Source organism: Daphnia pulex, chromosome 11 (assembly GCF_021134715.1).
Source record: "Daphnia pulex isolate KAP4 chromosome 11, ASM2113471v1".
Taxonomy (NCBI): Eukaryota; Metazoa; Arthropoda; class Branchiopoda; order Diplostraca; family Daphniidae; genus Daphnia; species Daphnia pulex.
This window is the reverse complement of record NC_060027.1, coordinates 4,934,507-4,956,476: the sequence shown is the minus strand read 5'-3', so window position 1 is coordinate 4,956,476 and position 21,970 is coordinate 4,934,507. Positions and strand designations below refer to the sequence as shown.

The window sequence follows — 21,970 nt, the reverse complement described above, 5'->3', positions numbered from 1 at the left end:
TGATTTTGCCATCTCACTATTGATTACAATCGCACTGGGAAATATAAATTGAGATTGATTTACTACTAATTGGGTTATGACAACAATAATGTAATAATGAACTTCACTATCCTTTGAATAAAATGTCGAATTAATCTGATGCTATTCCAATTGAGGGACCAGGTGCGAGTGCCGTCGTTCATAATAAGTGATAGTGACGGAATCATGAAGATGCATAGATAAACTTACTTATTCATTTTAATTCCTTCATAAGACGTACTACTATAGGTTTTAACATAATCTCTTCTTGTGTTAGAGAACAAGGTTCTTCATTTGATGGCGAGAAACTATTAGAACCATGCTTGGTCCCAAGCACATTAAAAGAATTGGAATCTAATCCAGAATATAAATACCTTTGCTGACTAATAACCGATAGCAATGTCAAATAAATAATCTGCGAAGTATGTGAGTGAATACAAAACTCCGTTTAAAATAAATTTTGTCTCCGACACACTGTCAATAGAGTGATAAAGTTCACGTGTCAACGTTCGATACAAAAATTCGTTTATGACTCGAATACTTTTGCCAGAGGAGAAACAGGCAGAAATGATTGAGAATAAAGCATTCGGAACAACCGTTGACTGTTCAGTTGAAATGTCGCAAAGGTGTAGGTACGATGTTAATTCTGCCTACTTGTCAAAACTCGCCCACCACGCCCCACACCACGAGTAACTGTTACTCATCTCACAATATTAAGATTCTCTATCCCAATTCAACCCTTCTCATCCATTAAAACGACACCTTTATTCAAAATTAATATTTTTTTACGTCTTTGATTGAGACAATTTAATTGAAATCCATGTTGAGCTTTCCTCTGTTCCCACAATGTTCATAACATCTTCATCCACATCGGCTGTATTTAAAGGGAAGTTTCATTTTGAAGTTTTTTTTTCTATATTAAATTGTATTTTCCTGAAGTGCTCTCTCTGCACATTGAGTTTCAAAGTATTAAATATCATGATACCATACCATACAAACAAATTGTATGGCAAAATATTATTTTTTTTTTCTTAAAAAATTTTATTTGCTTTCTACTTAGCCCCTACTAGACACACATGTAGCTTCCTTCCTCGAAGTGATAAATAAAAGGATTGGTCATCAGCATCTGCTTCAATTACATCTTCATTATTCTTTCTTTGTGGTTCCTGATTGGCATTGTCATCCTCTGCCAAATTTACTTCATTGTTGCTGTCTGCTGAATAACTTTTATTTATATAACGTTATATTTGAACGTTACCAAATCCGATTTTTCTGGCATCCTGATTATCCTCTCCTTGTGGTTCCTGATTGTTGGAATTTCCTCGTCTGACAAATTTACTTCCTCCGCCAAGTTTTTTTGCTCGTTTCCGTGCACAGAATAACTTGTGTGAATATGCTCGGTTTTCGAGAGATCACTGTCACTGTGTCATTGTCATCAACTTGCACAAGCTTGAGCTAACTTTGGCTGACTTGGACTTAGGAGATGGAGTAGGTTGGTGTTCAAACGATTTTTTGTGTTCCATTTAGCACTTTTATCCTTCATTATCTGCATTGTTTTTGTTGAAAAAATAATAAAATATAAATTAATTGTGTTGATATTTTAAACAGATAGCTACTTAAATCTTATCAGCCGCAGTAGCGTCTCCATGTTCAACCATGTTGGATGTTTACAACAATTCCTGTTAGCGGTTTTTTTTGCACAACAGTATTTTTCGTTTAAGAAATAATATTTCCCATGTTGACATATTAAACTTAGGTTAACTAGAATATTACCATATTAGTATTGGAATCTTCATGTTCAATATTTTCAGACGAAACAATTTGTGTTGCATCACTGCCAGTGGTGCTGTTGTTATCCTCAGATTTTTTTAACAAATCTTTTTTTTTTAATTCTTTAGATTTTGAAATAATTTCTTTCTTTTATTTTTGCTAGCAGTTTCTTTTTTATCGTCTGAATTCATAGAATAATTTTAGAAAAATTAATTTCATGTGTTTATCTTACACAATAATCCTCATAGGTTTACTTACCTTTAGAATCAGCATGAAAATCAGCACGAAAATTTTGACTACATCCTGCTGCAGCTTCGTTCATCTCTTCCGGGTAACTGGTGGCTTTTCCATCCACCTCTTGGTCTTCTTCGACTTGTCCATTTTTAGACTCTGTGCTGAGCATAAAGTTAGATCATCTACCTTAAAATAAGTTATAATTTGTATCTTACTTTATCATTTAGGTTTACTATCTCATCTCTGTCATCTCCATCAGCTGCATTATATTTATCACCTCCATCAGATTCATCAGATTCATCATCTCCATCGGATTCATCATTTTCATCCGATAATTAAAAAATCAGATCAGATAAAAACGCAATCTTTGAGTCAAAATTTAATTTTTTTTTGTCAACTTATTCATTACACCAATTGGCAAGCACTTCCTTGTTATACGAAGAAAGAGTAACATTTAAAATTTTCCATCTGTATGGTTGCCTCGTTTTAGAGTGAAAATCAGCCTTGCTAGACTAGAGAGCCTCTCAACCGCGGCTGATACAGAAAGAACCGCATTAGATGTTCTCTTATGAATATAATGATATTTACATCATCATTTCTTATTTTTACTTCCAATTTTCTTTAATGGTAGGATAAAGATTTAGTTGATATAGCGATCCAACGGATGCGGTTGCATAGTTACATTAATAAAATTATAGAAACACTCTATTTATAACTATCTACTATATTGTCAAAATAAAAACCGCAAAAAAAATGTCTGGCTTCATTGATTCTTCTTAAACTTCAGCCACCTCGAAAAAATGCACGTGTACGGCATTTGGTCAACAATAGCCATAAGTCCATGAAGCCTTTACGTTGAGAGAAAAGATTATAGTTTTAAACCATAAAAAAGAGAACGAATATTGCTACGTCAATATATCATCTGTAATTTGAAATCAGGCATGAAATAGTTTTACTCATTAAATGAATTAAAATTCCAATTATAGTATTCTTATCTGATCTGAACAACAAGGTTATACATCAATTCCACGAGGAATTCTAGCTGGTAGACTTCATTATCAGTTTCTGGTAGATCAATGCCATCTGTAAATTTTATTTATTTAATAATATTTTTAATGGAATTTATAGAAAGTTGTATATGTTCCATATTATTCGAATAGATAAGCTTCAGATTCATTTTCTGCCATAAATTTCTTTCTAGTCAGAGAAGTAGTCTCTGAGAAATGTTCTGTTTTAATTCTACTTCAGAGAATTTGTATCGTTTGTGAAATTAATAAGTTTGCATTGGTCATGTGGGTTATTTCAAGCAAAAATAATTGTATAATTTTAAAAAGCTATTCGATTTCCTTGCTTTTTGGTGCAAGAATCATGCAACAGCAATTTCAATTTTGTTACATTTATATTTTAAAATTATTTCGGCATTTTTACTAACACTTTAACTTTTTGCATGAAATAAATACTAATTAGTTTTACATATGACAAAAAAATTCTTGGTTATGGGTACCCAGAATGGGGTGCTAGTGTCACGGTTGCTAGTGTCTACCCCCTATTAACGTATTTACCCTTATTATCGTGTCGAAGGCGTCGTTTTCTCTAGCCAATTCCGTATTCATTGATAATTTTGCTTGGGGCTGTTGATGGGTCCCCATTCAAGGATTTGCTGATGTTTTCCTCAATCATTTCCCCTCAATCATCATCCCTAAACCATTTGCTTTCGATTGGTATCCCATGGTTGTGATGGGCATGATGTCAACATTCGAAAAAAAATCCAAGCCACCTCTCTTTTGATTTCAAATCCTCTGGTTGAAATGTGAATGATCCCTGACATTTTTCACATACACTCTTTTTGATAGACGTAGGTTGTGTTGGTATATGTAATGTAAGATGTAAGACCAAGAACTAGAAGTGGAGGATGAGGAGCCTGATGGTTCACGTAAAAATAAACTGTTATTAAACTCTTACTTTCAATAAATAAAACTAATTAATACCTTGTTTTAAATTATTGCTGAAATCATACTACCAGGTAATGAGAGAAAGAAAAATGACGACAGCAAGTCTGGTAAGTAAAATGCCTTTGTGAAAAAAACATTAGTAATTAAATTAAAACGAAAACATAACATTTATTTAATAACTTACAGATGGAAACGAAGCTTATGTAGATGATTTCGTTTTACCTACACCAAAAAGGAAGAGGAACGTCCAACCCATGAAAGATAGGAAGCGGGCTGCAAAAGCTGCAAAAACGGCCAAAAACGAAGAGGCAAACGAGGCTCCAAGCAACGCAGAAGAGCAGCCAGTTCCCTCAACCTCACTAACAGATGCAAAAAATAAAGCAATTGAAAAGCTAACCGAGCAACTAGAAGCATCTTGCTCGAGTTCCGAGTAAAAAGTAATCAAAATGCCAAAAAATTTAATTAATCTATAATCGACTGTACATCTAACAATAGATATTTAAAATTAAATGATAACATGTTTTTTGGAAAGAGTTTGTTGGATTGAGTTTGTTGCCCCAACCTCTCATTGATTATGAGAGGATAATATGACCAAAGAAGAGACACCCTCAGTTCTCTCACCCCCAACAACAGATGTGAAAAAGAAAGAAATGGAAAAGCTAACCAAGTAACTGAAAGAATCTTGCTCATGTTCCGAGTAATAAGAAGTCATATTCCCAAGAGAATAAAATCAATCTACAATCGTACTGTATAGTTTAACAAGAGCTATTGAAAATTAAATAATAAAATGTTTTTTGGAAATGAATGCCCCTTAAAACACAATTTAGCTTTCAGATGTGGAGTACTCCACCCAAATCTAACAGAAAGTTGACTCGTTTTACCTACACCAAAATGGAAGAGGAACGTCCAACCCATGAAAGATAGGAAGCGGGCTGCAAAAGCTGCAAAAACGGCCAAAAACGAAGAGGCAAACGAGGCTCCAAGCAACGCAGAAGAGCAGCCAGTTCCCTCAACCTCACTAACAGATGCAAAAAATAAAGCAATTGAAAAGCTAACCGAGCAACTAGAAGCATCTTGCTCGAGTTCCGAGTAAAAAGTAATCAAAATGCCAAAAAATTTAATTAATCTATAATCGACTGTACATCTAACAATAGATATTTAAAATTAAATGATAACATGTTTTTTGGAAAGAGTTTGTTGGATTGAGTTTGTTGCCCCAACCTCTCATTGATTATGAGAGGATAATATGACCAAAGAAGAGACACCCTCAGTTCTCTCACCCCCAACAACAGATGTGAAAAAGAAAGAAATGGAAAAGCTAACCAAGTAACTGAAAGAATCTTGCTCATGTTCCGAGTAATAAGAAGTCATATTCCCAAGAGAATAAAATCAATCTACAATCGTACTGTATAGTTTAACAAGAGCTATTGAAAATTAAATAATAAAATGTTTTTTGGAAATGAATGCCCCTTAAAACACAATTTAGCTTTCAGATGTGGAGTACTCCACCCAAATCTAACAGAAAGTTGACTCGTTTTACCTACACCAAAATGGAAGAGGAACGTCCAACCCATGAAAGATAGGAAGCGGGCTGCAAAAGCTGCAAAAACGGCCAAAAACGAAGAGGCAAACGAGGCTCCAAGCAACGCAGAAGAGCAGCCAGTTCCCTCAACCTCACTAACAGATGCAAAAAATAAAGCAATTGAAAAGCTAACCGAGCAACTAGAAGCATCTTGCTCGAGTTCCGAGTAAAAAGTAATCAAAATGCCACAAAATTTAATTAATCTATAATCGACTGTACATCTAACAATAGATATTTAAAATTAAATGATAACATGTTTTTTGGAAAGAGTTTGTTGGATTGAGTTTGTTGCCCCAACCTCTCATTGATTATGAGAGGATAATATGACCAAAGAAGAGACACCCTCAGTTCTCTCACCCCCAACAACAGATGTGAAAAAGAAAGAAATGGAAAAGCTAACCAAGTAACTGAAAGAATCTTGCTCATGTTCCGAGTAATAAGAAGTCATATTCCCAAGAGAATAAAATCAATCTAAAATCGTACTGTATAGTTTAACAAGAGCTATTGAAAATTAAATAATAAAATGTTTTTTGGAAATGAATGCCCCTTAAAACACAATTTAGCTTTCAGATGTGGAGTACTCCACCCAAATCTAACAGAAAGGTGCCTCAGTAAGTAAAAATTATTGAAGAATGTTAGAATAAAATTATGAAGAACGAAAACAAAAAAAAGCCATGATGAAAGCTAAAAGTGCCTAATTGACAAAAAAAAGTGACCGCCCAAGCTTCTGCTAATGTTCATGACAGTGACAGTGACATTTCGAGCACATCTTTCAAAAGCTGCAGCATCACCCGAGGAGGAAGACGAACCAGAAATTTAAAATGGCGAAAAAGAAAAAAAAGAGAAAAGAAAGTGTAAAAATTCCCAATGTAATTGTTTTAATTCCTGTTCTTTTGGTGTTCCTTTTTTTCTACTACTCAATTCTGTTCTGTAGTTCTTTTTTTTACTACTTTCTTACTTATTATACACGCAGTACACCCTTTGAGAACACGCACCTCGATCTCATAATGGATCTATTACATTGTATTTACTTTTGTATATTACTCATTGTGCTTAATTACCCCGAATTGATATGTCTCTCTGTCTCTTCCTCTCGACACCCAATCAAGTGGACTACGAATTATATTGGTACAGAGCTAATTAGATATGCAAGAGGGAGATGGTTTAGTAGTGAAAATAGTTGAGTTACACAAAAATTATACCATATCAGGTGGCAATTGTCTAAATGTCTCCTTTTGCTCTCGCGTGACATAAGCCAGTGGACATACTGGACGACATTCACAGTCTCGAGATGCTCTTTGAAAAAAATGCTTGTTGACAGATTTCTCTTTAAAATCTGTGTGAATAGTCCACTGGTCTAGCAGAGGTAATAAAAGAAACGAAGTTGCCACACATTTCCATTTTTTGTATTTTTGGTGGGGAGGGGGTATCGGCCTTTGTTGTAAGATTTGTAATTGTAATTTTAAAATAAAACAAAGAAAAAACTCGACAACACCGTGAAGGGGAAAATGGGATAAAAAAGTAAAAAAACATTCTTAATCATTTAGTAAATTATTTTTTTTAAATTTGAAATTACATATATTCTAAATCTAACTTGCTTTGGAGAACCACTTTTATTTTCAAACTACTTAATTTTAGTCAAACATAACAAAATTGGAGCAAAAGGGGGTATTTATTTAAATAGAAAAAAGCCGCTGCTATCTTAATTTGTCGAAAACTAGGTAGTGATTACTAACTAGGTTGCCACCACTTTTGAAGGACGTAAATTGACCTACCAAGTGGTTCCAAGGTAATCTGTAAGTATTGGATGATCGACGATGGCCAAGGCCCTCACCCTGTATTTTCTCAAAACCATAACACCCGATATCGTCTTAAACAAATAAATCCAAGGGATTGATCTTGCGGATCATTTGGGATGATAAAAATGAAAACATGGAGTGAATTATGAATTTGGCCAGGCCATACAGAAGAAGAAAATAGTTTATTTTTTTTTTCATTTTCTATAAGCTTGCTTTATTCCGTATAATAATTTTAACCATCAAATGACGAAATATTCCTGGTCTGGTCTGATGCTTCCTTATGATTGGCGTACGTAGAACTACAGGCGTACAGCTAAACATCAGAATCCAAGACTTCGTGAACAAAAAACGTAGTTTTCTATCAAATTTTGAAAGTTCAAGATATTGAGTCGGGGCAATGGATAGTCAATAACATGTCAGTGGTCTGCGTTGATGGTGATGGGTAGCAAGAATTTTATAGTACTCTCAATATTATTGAAACCAGGTTGTAGCGAAAAACCTTCGGCCATAAAATGATTTTTGTACTAAAAATAATAATATAATAAAATTTGCAATTAATATTAGAAGCGTCTTTCAAGCAAATACGTTTTTAGTTTGTATCGAAACTTCTAGATGAGAGAGAACGGAAGTCATAAGCCATAAGTCATAAGCCCATCGGGAAGTGATTTCCATATTTGAGGAGATGCACTTATGAAAGCATGTGACCACTAAAACTTTTAGTATGGCTACTAGGAGAAAAAATGAAGCTGACAGGAGAAAATGGGTCTTACGGCAAGTATCTCGGAGCCTAATTATAGGTCAGAGAGATTTCGTGGGGATAGAAAGACAAGAAATCAAAATACAAGCACAGGCAATTAGAACAAAATGCGCTTATAAACGGGGGGAAAGTCAAGAGAACGGAGAATCGGTGCAATAAATTTACATATACTAACCTCAAAGATCAGTCAAGCGCTGAGTTTTAAACTCACTGAAAATTGGAAGGCTAATCATCAAAGCATTGATGCCGTTATCAAATAGAGACATTTAATAAGCCGATACTAGTTGAATCACTGCAAAGAGAGTGGTATTTTTTTATCCTGACGATATGGAAATACACAGAAATAGCTGTTCTGCTGTATGGATCTGCTGTCCTATTGCGTAGTGGGAATACCTGAGAGCGATGAAAAATATACTGGAGAAGGGATCATGCTGACCAATCACAAGCATAATCGATGGGATACATTTTTCCGTACGTTATGTTTTGAAGAGAAAAGGAGAGCATCTAATTTGTCTTCGTTCAGGTCAAGATATTGACAACTAGCCACTTTTGACTAGTTCCCTGGCGTATTATTTATCAACTGCAAAAAAGATGGAATAAACGTGATATTCCTCTGAGTATTTATAAAACTAGTGGAAAAGGATCCCAACGGCTACTTATATTTCGTGCATCAGAGAGTTGTTCGGATTGTTAAGGATAGGATAAAGCTCCGAACTTTGATGAACACTTTACTTCATTGGAGTGGGGATGAAGAGATGCCGTTCACGCTGACCGACTGTTTCTTTTCGTTCAGGTACAAAGAGAATATAGAATAAAAAAGATACTCTCGTTATATCTTGGTTTCATGCACACTAGTTGACAATCTTATTGGCGCAAGTACTTTGCTGCTGGGTTACCTATCGAAAGTTTCTTAATTTACACGTAATGCGGCATTATTTTACTTTGTTGTGTTGGCAATGTTTCATTGTTGTATTACATTATTGTAATGAAAACTATCAACCAGGTTTTGGCACAAATAGCCGATGACATTCACTGCGAATGACTCATTGAACCTGTGATGAGTTCCCCACTAAATTTTCAAATTTTTAACACAAGAAAATCATAAAAAAGCGTGGCTGATCAAAAATAATTTCTTACTAAAAAAACTGTGATTACCTTCAATATTTTTCACTGATGTTGATAAATGGCTTAACAAAATGACCCAATTTTATTCCTGGCCTTGTTTAGACTGTAGCTATGTTTTTGTACTCTTGGATTTTTTCACTAGGATTGAAGTTGGCATTCATGGCACCGATGCTGTGCAAGTGATCGAGATAAAAAGTTACACAGTGCAGCATGCTGTTTTTTCACTTGTGAAACTGTAATTTGCTATACATGGATCACCTAAATAGAAATATATATATGTAATGTTAAGAATAGGGAAACATTTTTTAATGAAAAACTATTACAGAAAACACAACTGTTGAATGATATTTACCCAAAATTTTAGTGCATCGCACTGTTGGTGCTTTTCTTACGTGTTTTGTAAGAAATTCAAACAGTTGCTGCCTTCATTGAAGATTGAACGGAATAACCATTATTTGATGGGATTGCCCATTGATTGCAATCCGACAATAAAATATATGAATAATATAAAAACCTTTTGCTGTTTTGAAGGATAGAAGGATAGAAATAGAAGTGAAGAAATCCACATCTGAGAAATTAAATTTTGTTGTAGCTTCCCTAAGGTAAAGTATGTTATAATTATTCTAACAATCTGCGCAAATTTATGTAATGTAATTTCATGTAATGTATGTACTCATGTAGCGCTTTTTATCATATATGCTCACAAAAGATCGTCCAGCTCACACATAAGAGTTAAAAACATGCTATCAAGTATTAAATGATTTATTGAATAAGTGTGTCTTCAGCCTTACGCAGAAACTCAACAGGGAGTTAGATGATCGAATGGAAAGAGATTACTCATTCCAAATAAGCGGGGCAGTTCGTGAGAGAACCACCACATTTTTCTTACGCGCCCGTGGCACAACCAATTCAAGTGCGTTGTCGCCAGAACGAAAATTGTGAGTAGGTTGATAAGGCTTCACAAACTCCATGATGTAGGAAGGCGCATCGCGATTCTCACAACGAAACGCCAGCGTCGTAATTTTGAATTTAATGTGGATACATATTGGCAGCTAGTGACGAGATTTCACCACATCAGAAATGTGATCAAATTTCTTTCGACCACTTACCACGCGTGCTGCTCTGATGTATGCTGCATTGATTGCAGCTATTTCTTCTTTTTTTCAAGAGCTTTCGGGCAGTCCAAAAAGGACAGAGTTCCCATTATCAAGCAGTGAGAGAAAAAAATGCAAAAATCAGGCGTGTTGTAGATTCTTGGTCAAGAAAGTCATCTAGAAATGTCTTTTTTCAACGCAAAATAAGTGGAGAGGATGGGTGATAAGCATATTGTTTACATGACAGTAAGCGCACAACCAATTTTGTTGCGGTACTATTATTTTTCTTGCCTTCTTTTGGAGGGGGGGGGGGTAGATATTTATGGACTCTGGTGTTCTACCTGATTACGGTCCGTCATGTAGGATTTTATTCATTCTAAAGACCCACCAACGATAACATAGCGGGTTTGGAGTTTCTCAAATAGAATCCCGTAGTCAAAGGTGTCAAAGTAGGCGCTTAAATCAAAGAGTGTAAGAAGAGTACCGTTACCATCATCAGAGGCAAGAAGCAGGTCATTCATGACACGCAGAAGAGCGGTCTCCGTTGAGTGATGAGTGATGACACCTATAAGCAGATTTAACTGTAACTCAGGTTGTTCTCCGTGAGATGATCGGCAAGCTGTCGGAAAACAACTTGACACAAATGATAAACTGGATACTCTGAACTCCCTCTATTTTATTCTTGATAACTTTATTTCTTCAATTAAATGTCTTGACTAAACTTTAAAATAAACATATTACTTGCAATTTCAGTCCATCAGCTGACGTCGTCTGCTCGGTCTGAAAAACCAATTCCGGGCTCTTTTACGTCGTTGCTACAAGCTTTTTTTCAACACTTTCAACAATTATCATTTCATTAAAAGCCTCTTAAATCAAATGTTTATCCAGGATTTGTTACCCAGATTTACTTTAAGGAATTGGGAGGTAGCCACTGTCGGGGTAGCAAGTGTAGCCCCCATCGGTAGCCAGTGGAAAAGGTAGCCAGTGTCCGATTCCCATCCTGATAATGAGGACGAGAGATAAATTTGATCGGTAGAAAGATATTTGTTATCTCTCTTTTGCTAAAAGGTGTATATTATATACAATTTGCATATTTGTACAGCGGCGTGCAAAAAATTTGTTTTTCTGTACAGGAAAATCAGAGGGGATACAAAGTGATGAATGTGCAGCAGCTGCAAAACTAGTTTTGCAACAGTTGCAAATTTATTTTGTTAATATGTTTACAAAATCTTTGAATAATCAATACTGGAGATATTATGCCTTGCTTAAAACACCAATAGCTCACTGGTTCAACCCCTAAGAAAGCATACCGTATCTTCTTAAGATCCCTAACTTATTACAATGAATGCCAAATCAGTGACAGATATAAAGATATAGTATTTCTACGTAAAACATACGCGACTCAATCCACCCAGAAGAATCAAGATGATCACTTGAGGATGTTATTAACTTATTATGCTGTGTTGAGTGAAACTGCTAAAAATTAAGTTTGAATTGAACATACAGTAAGCTTAACTTTAATTTAAAGTTCTATACTCGTACCTTGATTAACAAACAACAACACATTCCTGTTTCTACACATAAAATTAGAATACACGAGATGGATAAAAATGCGACTTTCAATCGCAACCCATAAACACTAAGTAAAAGGGACAGAGCAACACAAACTTTATTCAAGGTTTTGTATAGAAATTGTCGTAGGAGTCAAGGAAGGATTGCCAATGGATAACCAATTCTATGGACGGTACTTTAGAGGATTGATCATGGATGAAAACTTCTCAATTTCGGAAGACACCAGATCTGAAGTTGTTGAGAACTGGTTTGAAAGAGTTGTAATTATCAAAATCACAGTTTTAGCATTTTTACAAACAGGCTGAGCTAGGGTATTAGGTTGAGAATCTTGAACAATTCAAAACAGCGATCAAAGCTTTAAAAAACAGTAAAATTCAATACAGAAAGGAAGAGTAGAAATGACTCATTTGTTACTCGGATGAACCAGAGACAGAACCATACAGGGGAGATTGATTCAAGGGAATCACAGTGGATAGATATATCGAAGGTCTACAGATGTGACTGGAAGTCCTTAGTTGCGCTAGGCAAATACAGCTGTGCATTTTAACACTTAAACCATGTTGACCACTAATCTTCTTATCCATTGGATTCAAACTTGGATGAAAAGGGTTTTTCATAGTGATTAACTACGTTTCTGTCATGAAGTGAGTGATGTTCCTTCCTTCAGTTGCGACTCTCTGGACTCTTTGACCATCCCAGCAGAAAACCTTACAGCTATGGGTAGTCTGATTAGTGTGGAATATCTTAAAAAAAACCCATCGAATAACGTTAACATCTTAACAAGGATGAAGGAAATGCTTGCTGCTAGCACTTGTAAATCCATTGGCCTTTCCCAGATATCCACAGTCATATGGGAAGTATTGCGTGGGAAGGGAATGATATATCTAAAGAAGTGGATGACATGTTGAGAAATATAAGTCTTATAAAAGTTTAAATAAGTTTAAGATGCAATAAGGGATTATGAAAATCTTTTCTGTGTTTTTTGTTGTAAAATTTATTTCAATTTCAGTAGAGGAATGAGCAATTGAATCACAAAAACTTTTCATGTTCAATTGCTCATTACGCTATCCCGTTTGTGTTCAACTTTCTCTTTTTCTTTTTCGCCATCTGCATGTTATCCATCTGTAATTTAATTTAAAATAAACTGTTATTGTAAATTTTGTTCACTCATGGATACTATTCTTTCCAGATTCACCGACTACTTTAAATCCATTATCCTCTTGCAACTCCTGTTTGGAGACATTTTTTTGTACAAAAAATTAACACAATGCTTCTTCAAGGTTTCCACTACTGTATAGTGCGTAGATTTGTGGAGACGAGAATATTTGATCAAGACGCGCGTACCTTTTGTCTAGCGCTTTCATGGGCGTTCGTGGATGATGGACGTTCTTTTTATTCCCCATTTCATCATATATGACACCCAATTTTCTCATTCTAATATTAATTACTAATTTGCATAATGAACATCCAATCGCCTAAAGAGACAGAATGAGAATTTATGTTAATAATCCACCTCAGTCTCAGTCTTAGTTTACCTCAAATTTGGACAGAAAGGTTTTATAACTTAAAAGAAGGGGTCTCCAACATAAGATTAAGAAAATTCTGAGTGTTAGTTATAGTTTAACAAACTTGGGAAGTAAATGAGATTCAAATTTATCAAGGTCTGAATGAAAAAAAGCATTGCAGTTCATAGAATGTAAACTATGGTAAAGAATTAAAAAAAATTTCATTTTAATTTGAGGCTAAACAAAATTAAATATTTTATTAGTGTGTAATCATTTTCACCTACATTTAACTCTGTTTCGATACTTGTTTGGTAATATGTCTCTGTCACTCTTGGGGGAAGACAATGTGGCCCAAGCTGTTTCCCCAATAACGAGGGAAAGAAACGAAATCGCAAGTTCATTTTTATCAAAAATAGATGATTAATGTTGTGACAGGTAGGCTATTATTTTGATAGTTCGGAAGTTAATTTCTAATTTAACTTTAATTTTTGTTTACAAACGCAATCCGTAGGTTCCCCCGTTGGCTTATTCCTCTCTCCCAGATAGATTTGCTGTGGTCATTCTTTTACTCACCAGAACAGCGGAGAAGGACGGTGGCCTTGACAAACAGTGTGTAAAATCGCAGCCATTAAAACTTGTGCTTGAAGCTTTTAAAGAAGCACACCCAGAAATAGAAGAACAAAACACATAGTGCATAATTTTGCTGTTTAATTCTTGTTTCTAGAAAAAATGTTGAAATAAACACGTATGCAATTAGAATTAAAACACGTCTTATTATCGGAAGAATTATCTATGCAAACTTATGACGTAACCCAAATGTTTGAACCCCCTCCCACTTGTAGCCCCTTTCCAAAAAAGATAAACCCCCCCCCCCTTACATTCCAAAGCGTTTGGAGACCCTAAAAAAAATTTTTTTTTTGCTGTTTATTATTTCATTAATCAAAATAAACACTAATTGGAGTTAAGGGCCATAAAATCTCAAATCAACTTCTTCCTGCCATATCTCAGAAAAATTATCTTTTACGGGAATTAACGGGGTACTTTCATACTTTCCATCGGGTCCCTATCTTCAGATAACATTTTCTTCATCCATTCATTCTGCATCTTTTTGTCCGGTTTCATCACTAGAAATTATGGCCATCATCACCCATTAATGAAGTGCTGCGATTCTGACTGGTCTGACTCGAGTGAGAATTTCGAAAAAGCAATCGCAATCATTTGGACACTTCATTTTTGAACAGAATTTTTAAAAAATAAATAAATTGACCGATACATTTGTTCAATATTTGGCAGAAGGGAGCTATATGTGCCACTACTTACCATAAACCAATAAATTATTATTCAATGAAAACATAGTAATATTTTGCCATATTTACATTTTTTTAGTTGCGAGACTATCAACTGTTACGCGAGAAGTTACATGAAAGAGTGTGAAGAGACAGTCGTTTCAGGCAAATCAATGGAAATAAAAGCCATCTACATTAAACTTGCCTTTAATTGCAGATGATGGCGATCCACAAGTGGAATATGATAGTCACAGAGGGAAGCTCAGGACGAAGATAAATTTCTGTGAGGTGAGAGAGGATATTAATTATATTCATTTGTGACAATGACAAAGATATGAATAAATGTTAATTTTTGATAAAGGTGTCCGCGAGAAAGATAGAGGCAAGTATGAAGATGAGTTCAAGGAGGAAATCGAACAATGTCTAGGTGTTTCTGAAGAATTCAGAATGGTAAAGATTAAAATGAACATCGTGTTAGACAAAAGCTGAATTTAGTTAGTTATAGATAGCAATCTTGCTGACATTGATGAGGTAAAATGAAAAAAAAAACATACGGAAAAAAAAGGATATGAAACGAGCAAAGAAAATGGAGAAACAAGAGCGCAAGAAAAATTAAGAAGAAAATGCAGACGGTAATGGAAATAATAAATGGATAACGTTTCCAAAAAAAGGGGGACTCGTGCACTGACAGTACTACTCACTTGTGGACTAATGTTACTGAAAGTCACGTCTCTTATCCAATTGGAAGATGACGGAATTTCAATCTTGGACGTAAGGGTCTCGTGGCGAAACTTACTGGACTGCATGGACATTTGATAGATTGAGGGATTTGTCTAGACGACAGTTAATTAATTTGGGGAATCTTGCTGATGTTGATGAAAAAAGGACAATAAAGCAGAGAAAAAAGAATTTGAAAAAAGCAAAAAAAAAGAGAAACAGGAGAAAATGCAGAAAAGATATAACAAAAGTTGTGGACTGACATTACTTGAAAAGTACCGTCTTACTCACCAAAAAATGAAAGTGCGATTGAAATATGACGAAATCTTATTCTTGGTGTTAAGGACTCAGGAGAACCTATCGGTCAGCACGGAAACGTGGTGTCCGTTTGAAAGACACTAAAGGAGAAGTACACATCTATTATGCATGATGCTAGTATACTTCAATCAATGTAATCCCTTATCGAAAATTGTTTTTTGTTTCATTACATAGCGGCGTGCTGAAAATATCCCTGCGTCTGTTTTGGTACTTATAAATTCTGAAAGTGAAGTTCAAAAACCTCAAATGGATCTTCCAGAAGAAGCCGTTCCTGATGAGGAAAGTAAGGATGGTGAATTGAAAGGTAAGTTTACCTGTAAGAATGAAGTAAATAAAAATTAATGTCATTTTTTTAATAAGGGGAAGACGCAGACCCCCAAAGGAAGAAAAAAAGCCTACAAGATGAGAAAGACTAAGTTCGTCACGCCTACGATGCAAAGCCAGAAGGCAGAAGCTCGTGTCATTGTCTAATTCCTTTTTTTGTGTTTCATTTACTTCGATTCAAATTCTTTCCTCCTGAGTTGGCCCGTCGGAATTTTCTAATATGTGTACAACTTTTATGTGGTAAAGTAAGTGAAAATCATGATTTTCTACAAAAGGAGATTATGTTCCTTCTTCATCGAGAATTATGATCGAATAATTATACAAGCCCTTCCCAGATCTATAACCTGCATTGAGCTGCATAAGTCACTGTTTCCTAATGCGTTTATAGTTTGTTTGGTGCTAGTTGGGAAGACATAACGTTTCATTTGAATTTTGTTTTACGAAATTCGTCGATAGTGGACTTAGTCTCTGTAGATGATGAGGACGAAGTCTCTGTAGAAGAAGAGGGTGAAATCTGCAGATGAAGAGGACGAAGTCTCTGTAGATGATGAGGACGAAGTCGCATGACGGTTTGTCAGGAAATGACGTAGATGATTTGGGCAAAGTTTCAGTGCCAGAAGAGAAAGAAGTGATAGAAACTGAAGACACCTATCAAGGAATCGAATTTGGTATTTTTAACTTCAAACACCTCCAAATAGTAATTTCTTTTAATACATTATTTGAATTAGCAGACGAAGAGAGGAAAGGGGAAGAAGGTTTAAATTATTAAACGAAAAAAGGCCAAAAAAGCTAGAGAGGACAGAGTCGAAAAAAACAAGTCCAGCCAAAAATTCTAGAGAATTCAATGTCAGAAAGCTAAGGGAACAACAAATTTATTCTTATTGTACAGTTACCAGAGATAAGGAGATGGGACACATAGTAAGGAATGCCGCCATGACACTTTTCGGCGCGCCATCTAGCGGCTAATGCCCACCCTTCATCTTTAGCGGACGAATTCTCAAAATGTGTAAGGCGGATGATTTGAATTTCGTGAGGGAAAGCCGGATAAGGACTCGCTCTGGTATAGGCAGAGTAGACCATGTGACTCATAATTCACGGAGTTTATGTGAAGCCAATTCGAGGAATCGAGGGGTTATTTCCCACAGGTCCCTGGTGTACTTTTTAACGAAGAAAACCTTGATAAATACACAGCTTTAGTTACCAGTTGTGCTCCGTAGCTCAAGAAGTTTCATATTCATATTTCATATTCATATTAAGTTCATATTCGCTCTGTCTTCACAAAGTCATAATGGCTCCAAATTGTAGTGCTGTTAAGTGTCAATCAAAGAGAAGTGACAAATCAGTTTCATTCCATACTTTTCCAAGTGACGCTTTGCGACTTGCTATATGGCTGAAATATTGTGTGCCTGGTTTCAAGCCATCCAAACATTCTGTGTTGTGTTCACTTCATTTTGATCCGTCTTTGATGACATGGACACCTCGGCGCAAATCGAATAGATTAAGAAACAGCAAACTTAATCCTATTGATCTGGATGCAAACCCCGAAGCAGCGGAACCTCTAGACGATTTAGAAATCGTTAATTTCGACACACCAGTCAAGGTTACAGAATCTCACAGTCAACATAATACATCCCCCTCGGTCTCTTCTCACTCTGTTCGGAGGCAACTCATCACTGAATCTACGACTCCAATTAAAAGAGCAAGATTAGATAAAAACTGTGAAACACCCGAAACACCACCTAGGAAGTGAACCAGTCCAATTGAAAAAGATAATGAATTTGATGAAGCTGTGGACGGTGCTGCGAGTTTCATCAACTCAACAGAAAAAGCTTTATTACATGACAGAGATTACTTTTCGCCGAACAGAAATAGCTGTATTGATGACATCAACAGACTTACAGAAGAAAACAATCGTATAAGGCAGGAATACAAAGAGCACATAGACAGTCTAAAGAGAGAAATTCGTGAACTAGATGCGAAGCACAATTGTGAAATAGACTACCTCAAGCAAGTGAATGTTGGTAAAAAGAGAAAATTGGCCGCAATGGCATCCCGTGAGCGCAAGAGCCACATTGAACTAAACGTCAAAGAGGGTAAAATTAAAATATTGAAGCAGCAGTTGAAGAAGTCAAAAATGCAATGTGAAGATCTAAAGAAAGCTAACAAAAACACTATCAAGAAAACCGACCTGTCCGAAACCGCTTACCAACTCTATGTTAACGAGAAGTTAAATTCTGGAAAGAAAAAGGAGAAACGCAGATACTCGAAGTTCATCCGTGACCTGGCAATAAACCTAAGTTATTATTCCAACACCGCATATGAAAAAATTAGATCGGTTTTTACCTTGCCATCTGTCCGGAGTCTTCGGCGCTACCTTGCGCCAGTTGGTTGTAATTCCGGAATTTTAAGAAACGCATTATCCCAAATACAAAAAGACATCGCAGACGGAAAACACGGGAAAGATGTAACTTTGAGTGTGGATGAGATGTCCATTAAGTTAAATTAAGTTATGCTACGATCCACAATTAAAGAAATATTTGGGATTCACAGATTTTCCTGATGATAAACAATCAAGTCGAGAAACAGATCATCAACTTCTTGCTACTCAAATATTAGTGTTCTACGTCGTTGGATTGGATGGAAAATGGAGATCTCCCGTCGCTTACTACTTCACGACTCATTTAACGGGGCTAAGCCAGTCAAAAGTGCTTAATGATGTTATTGTTGCCTGTCACGAATTCGACGTAAATGTAAAAGTAGTTACTTTCGACGGGTTGGCTGCAAATTTGACGATGGTCAATTGTCTTGGAGCAAACATCAAATTTCCAGATAAACGACCAACGTACATTCCAAGACGGCCAAGGAAGAGGACTCCTCAGCAAATAGTAGCCGACCACATCAAGTACGCACCAATGAAAACTACATTCAGTCATCCCAAGACAAATGAAGACAACACGTGATGTTAGATACCTGCCATATGTTAAAATTAGCACGGAATTTATTATCAGAAACAGAGAAAGGAATCGTGATACCTGGCTTTTCTCGTCTAGCAAAATGGTCGTTCATCACCGAGCTTTTTGAATGCCAGAACCTTCAAGGATTTCGTCTTGGTAACAAATTAACAAAAAGCCACGTCGACATTAGTACACATAAGATGAAAGTAGTTCTTGCTGCGCAAGTATTGAGTAACTCAACAGCGGATGCTCTTCGCCATTTACGCGACGAACTAAAACACCCAAAGGTAAAAATTATTTTTAGTTGCGTTGCGAAAACAAGTTTGATTTATTTTACCATTGTAATTTACTCGTTTCTCTAGTTTGTCGGAAGTGAGGCCACAGAAGAGTATTGCCGTAAATTCAACAAGTTGTTCGACATGCTGAACTCGTGGAATCCGAAACAAACGAACGATAAAGCTCCACTGACAATTTCAAACCTGCCAGAAAAAGAAAAAGAATTATTAGAATTCCAAAGATTTCTTACATCTTTGAAACTCACTACGGGTACACTTGTTTGTACTAGTAGGCGAAAGGCAGTTGCAGTTGGCTTTACAGCCACAATAATATCTACTGTAGCACTTGCCTGGGACGTGTTAACTCAATCCAACTCCTTAAGTTGTCTATGCACAAGACTTACTCAGCAAGATCCACTCGAGCATTTCTTTAGCATTATTCGATTAAGGGGTGGGTTAAATAACAATCCCACTGCAATCCAAGTGAAGTACATTATGAGAAAGCTTCTCGTCATAAAAAGTGGTGGTGTGACAGCTTCTTTATCATCCAACTGTTCACTTCTTCCTTCAACCACATTGGAGGACCAAAATTGTCAAATTGAACAAAATCCTGTGGAGGAAGAGATTGCGATTGAAATGGAGATGTTCTGTAATGAGGAATAGTTAAATGCTTCAAATATTGAAGATGCGTTTACAAACCAAAGTCTTGCATACATTGCTGGATATTGTGTTGTGAAAATGGAACGTCAATTTGACTGCAACATGTGCAGAAAAGCACTATATGACTCTACTGAGGACCCTTTGGATAAAGATGCAGCGAACATTAAAAAATTAAGAAAGAACAGATTGATGTGTATACCTTCGAACTCTGTGTACAAAATTGTACTTGCATGCGAGTCTGTCTTCCAAATGTTGTTGTCACAAAGATTAAAATCTTCTCCATGTGATGTAATTGCAATGTCAACCCAGAAATTACTTACAATTATTGATGTTAATGCCATGTTTCCTAGTCTTCATTTGCCAGCACATTCAGAAAAATGTAAAGTCAAAAACCTGGTCAAATCTGTCGCTTTGAGGTTTCTTAAAGTAAGATGTTTATCCTATATCAAAGTATTCAACCAAAATGTATCTTCTAACCGCAACCAGTTAACTAAGCGGATATTATACAACAACATGTAAACCAAATTGTGTTTTAAAAAACTCTTATTTCAATATCGAACTGCACCGTGTTAACATTCCAGTTTTAAGTTGGGGAAACGAGATGACAGAAACTCGTCTGCTAACGATGAAGGGAGGGCATTAGCCGCTAGATGGCGAGCGGAAAAGTGTCATGGCCGCTTTAACACGGCAGTGTCCCATCTCCTTATCTCTGACAGTAACAGAATCCAAGAATTCCGAAATCGGAAAACCAAGAAAACAGTTGTTTTTTAAGAAAGTAGAGTAAATCAGACCTATAGTGGACAGTTTAATTTTTCCCGTTTTATCCCAACTCCCTAATGCAAATATGTGTTTATTTTTTTAACTAAATTGCGCTAAACTGTTATTCCTATATCACCCCCTGAATACTTTGCAGTTCTGTAGTTTAATAGTTATAAAAGTAATCGGGAATTCAATTTTTTGTAGGTTTTGGGTCCGGTCTGGGTTAAAAATGACAGGCTCCTGAACAGAGTTAACAGAAATCGCAAAATGAACTCTTACAGTTGGAGCCAGTGGACATACTTGGAGACAGTCGCAAGCCTGGGGTTAGTTAAGTGATGGCCTACCGTGGCCTACTTAACATCTAGGCCGGCTTTCGAGCTATATGCCCCTTAGTGTAACTTTTTACACCTAATCCCCTTCTTTAAACCTGGCCGGTACACAGCCCATCTAGCGAACAGATCATGCTTGAATGGATATTTACTTGTAATTAAATACCCTTGCTGGAAACCTGACCGCTTGTCAAACCGCAAATCACCCTTGCCACTCCCACTCGACAATTTCTCCAGCCGAGGAGAGGCTGTCGGGTGCGGATGAGGAAGTCCAGGTTCGCGCTTGGGCTCCATCAGAGAGGCCATAGGGACGCTGGGGGGATAAGATACAAATCCACTTCTGAATTGATGGCATTGATCCATCTCGTGGAATGGAAGACATGTCCCGCAACGAGGCAGCAGAAACAGCCGGTGAAGCAGAAGCCGAAACTGCGGACGGGTCCACCATCTCCTGTTTGATTTCAAGTTGTGTGGGTCGCTCTGTTCGGGCATGTCGCGCGGGGCCGACATGGGCAACGGGCCCAGGTTCAACGGTCCCAATGCAGGAGCAATAGTCGAATAATTAGCTGCGTCGTAGTGGCGGGCAAGGCCATCGAATAAGGGACCGCGTTGACCATAGCTGAGGTGGATTCCAGCGGAGCGTAGGGTCGAATGAAGCTGGAATGAGCCGGCGGCACCATGACAGGCGACGAGTGCAGATCAGACCCTGGCGGGCCGCTGCTATTGGCATTCCTGAGGGCTCCGTCGGCACTGTCGATCGACATGTCCAGTGGAGGTGGGAAAGACGAGGACGACAAGGTCGGCGACGGAAGTTTGGGCGAGGAAGGGCCACCGAAACCTGAAGAGAGCGACATGTCTTCTTTGCCCAGCCAGGCCGGCGTGAGTATCTTGTTGCCCCCATAAATAGCCCCATGAGTCACTGCCTTGTCTTGCGATAAAG

At 36.8% G+C, this 21,970-nt stretch overlaps 1 long non-coding RNA gene across 3 annotated transcripts; it reads right to left on the bottom strand.

The window, feature by feature from the left end:
* Window positions 1-17,920: 17,920 nt before the first annotated feature.
* LOC124207063 lies at window positions 17,921-20,528 on the bottom strand. 3 transcript variants are annotated; one of them, XR_006879738.1, is made up of 7 exons: window positions 20,142-20,528; window positions 19,982-20,081; window positions 19,549-19,892; window positions 19,345-19,486; window positions 19,086-19,279; window positions 18,397-19,023; window positions 17,921-18,334 (listed from the first exon to the last, which is right to left on the bottom strand). It is a non-coding gene; the product is annotated as an uncharacterized LOC124207063 (long non-coding RNA). The 3 variants fall into 3 exon arrangements; XR_006879739.1 differs by having other exon boundaries at window positions 19,549-19,929; window positions 19,997-20,081; XR_006879740.1 differs by having other exon boundaries at window positions 19,997-20,081.
* Between the last annotated feature and the right edge of the window lie 1,442 nt (window positions 20,529-21,970).